This window comes from Salmo salar, chromosome ssa06, assembly GCF_905237065.1.
Source record: "Salmo salar chromosome ssa06, Ssal_v3.1, whole genome shotgun sequence".
NCBI lineage: Eukaryota > Metazoa > Chordata > Actinopteri > Salmoniformes > Salmonidae > Salmo > Salmo salar.
Window position 1 is genome coordinate 88,724,340 of NC_059447.1, and position 3,141 is coordinate 88,727,480.

General features: G+C 40.6%; 1 long non-coding RNA gene across 1 annotated transcript; it reads left to right on the forward strand.

Annotated features, from left to right (window-relative positions):
* Window positions 1-1,044: 1,044 nt before the first annotated feature.
* LOC106600006 (uncharacterized) lies at window positions 1,045-1,571 on the forward strand. Its single transcript, XR_001327652.2, has 3 exons — window positions 1,045-1,169; window positions 1,260-1,315; window positions 1,409-1,571. It is a non-coding gene; the product is annotated as an uncharacterized lncRNA (long non-coding RNA).
* The last annotated feature ends 1,570 nt before the right edge of the window (window positions 1,572-3,141 follow it).

The window sequence follows — 3,141 nt, forward strand, 5'->3', positions numbered from 1 at the left end:
TAAATGCAAGTAAAACTAAATGCATGCTCTTCAACCGATCGCTGCCCGCACCTGCCCGCCCGTCCAGTATCACTACTCTGGACGGTTCCGACTTAGAATATGTCGACAACTACAAATACCTAGGCATCTGGTTAGACTGTAAACTCTCCTTCCAGACTCACATGAAGCATCTCCAATCCAAAATTAAATCTAGAATCGGCTTCCTATTTTGCAACAAAGCATCCTTCACTCATGCTGCCGAACATACCCTCGTAAAACTGACTTTTCTGCCGATCCTTGACTTCGGCCCACCCGTAGCACGCGCTCCAGCAGGTATATTTCACTGGTCACCCCCAAAGCCAATTCTTCGTTTGGCCGCCTTTCCTTCCAGTTCTCTGCTGCCAATGACTGGAACGAATTGCAAAAATCACTGAAGCTGGAGACCCATTTCTCCCTCAATAACTTTAAGCACCAGCTGTCAGAGCAGCTCACAGATCACTGCACCTGTACATAGCCCATCTGTAAATAGCCCATCCAACTACCTCATCCCCATAAAATAATTTATTATTCATTTTTTTGCTCCTTTGCACCCCAGTACCTATCTCTACTTGCACATTCATCTTTTGCACATCTATCACTCCAGTGTTTAATTGCTAAATTGTAATTATTTCGCCACTATGGCCTATTCATTGTCTACCTCATTTATCTTACCTCATTTGCACTCACTGTATATAGACTTTTTCTCTATTGTATTATTGACTGCATGTTTGTTTATTCCATGTGCAACTCTGTGTTGTTTGTGTCTCACTGCTTTGTTTTATCTTTGCCAGGTCGCAGTTGTAAATGAGAACTTGTTCTCACCTAGCCTACTTGGTTAAATAAAGATGAAAAAAAAATATCAATGTGCAAACTCCACCCTCCAGCACACCAGTGTACACCAGCTGAATGAAATCCAGAGCACCTAATCCAATTGGGAAATTGAACCAATTGAAATGAAGTTCATTGGCTAACAGCTGTACATAATTAGCCATCCAGGATAGAAGGGTCTGGGGTTCCTTTATGAGGTGCAACCAAAACAGCTGTTTGACATAGCAACAGGGATATTCGGTCAAGGTGTCGCTAGCATTTGTTCTTAATACCGTTGTGGTTTTGATCACTAAAATGGCTGTGACTTTTGGACTCTCGTTGAGGTTAGTTTTTCAATGTAGTCATCTGGTTGGTTTACCTTGTCTTAAAGTTTTCACTGGTTACTTGTGTTTAACTGTCTGAATGTTTTGTAGTGTTTCTTGGATTTTCTGCCTGCTAATTGGAGGGATAACTTGTTTTACACTTAAAGGTGTGTTTTCGTTTACACTACTTCAGTTCAAATCAGTCTAGTTCCGATAGCTTAAGGCTGGCATTTTACCAAAATGTTTATTTTGTTTTCTAGGTAATTCTAATGGGCATCATGCCTACTCTGGACCTGAACCAACTGGATCCTATGCCAAAGCAAGTGTGGTGCCTAGTCCAAATGCTAAAGCTACTGGCCACAATGCCACGTCAGCAGAAGCTACTGGCCACAATGCCACGTCAGCAGAAGCTATTGGCCACAATGCCCTGGCGCCGGGCTATCTACTGAGAATATTGTAAAATGTAAGCCAATTTCAACGAAAAGCTATTTTAAAATCGGACATAGAGTGCATAGAGTAGAGAATTCTTAACGATAATTCTTAAAATAATTTTTATCAGCTTTCAGAACTTTATCGTGAGTAATTTAGTAATCAATTCAACGAAAAAGTTTGTGCGAATGCAAGTACGTTGCTAGTCAAGATGCTAATGTAAAAAGCTGGTTTTTGATATAAATAGCGAATTGACTGAACGCAACATGCGTGGCGTATTGTAGCAACATACTGTCCTAGGGTTGTCATCTGACGAAGATCAACAAAGGTTAAACAGTGCTGCATCTAGCTGTGGTTTGGTTTGCGTGACATAATATGCTAGCTTGAAAAATGGGTGCCCAATTGTTTTGACAATTCTGACATAATTCACTGTTTACTTAAAGCCTTTCTTTGAAACGGACAGTGTGGTTACAGATTAATCAGTAGAGTCTTGTCTTTAAAACGGTGTAAAATATTATGTACTTGAAAAATTGAAGTTTTTGCATTTTCGAGGTATTTGAATAACGCGCCACGGGATTACACTGGTTGTTGAGTAGGTGGACGCAAGCGCCCACCTCCAGCCTATGGAGGTTAACATTCATCAACCAAGCATAGCAGCCTTTCAGACACACCAGAGATTGTCAAAATGTTTGCCTGCCGATTAGCATTTAACACCTCCAATTATTGACGGCAGTCAATCTTTTTTATGCTCACACAGAAAAGATTGTGAAGTCCCACACCATCAGCCTTGTTAAAAGTATTCCAAACCAGAAGCTTATGCGTGTTGGCAATGCACGTCCGTGTGTTTTGCTTAATGTTCTAGTCAACGATAGATAGCTAAACTGGTGTTGTAGAAAGACCTTTGTTGATACTAGTCAGATGCCCAGCAAGCTAGATACAACCAGCTAGCAAGATGACAAAGCAAAACAATTTTATCCACTCTCCATAACCTTGCAAACAGAACTATACATTTTTTTAGCTACCTGCTAAAGTTAGCTAAATGGTTACCATGATTCGCTGGGGCTAGCTAGCTGCTTTCAGCTAGCGATTATGCTGCACTCACCAAGCACCATTCGTTTCATATGAAGTGTGTGTGACTGCCTTGCCCAGTAGCTAACTAATAATCTAGTGTACATTATCAAACCTAACAAAAACTCCTTCTTCAAACACAATAAAACTCTTAGCTAGACATAAAATATAGAAAAGACTCTGATATAGAAAAAAAGGTTGTATTATGCAGCATTATTGTTTTAGGCGTCAACAATTCTGATGAAAATTGGGTTTTTTTTTTTCTTTTTTCGTCGCTTCCCCATATGGAGGTTCGTTCTCTCTGATTTGGCTCAAAGCCGTTGCCAGCCAAAAGTCAGGTTCACCCACACACAGCAAGTATGTCTTCTGTTCTAGCACGATAAGGAACGGCCTCCTACCGTGATAAGTACCAACCGCACTCTGTCGACAGTCAGTACAATGTGAGTGCTAGACATTAAAAGAAAGTTGATTTGAAACAACGTAGAGAGCACATATG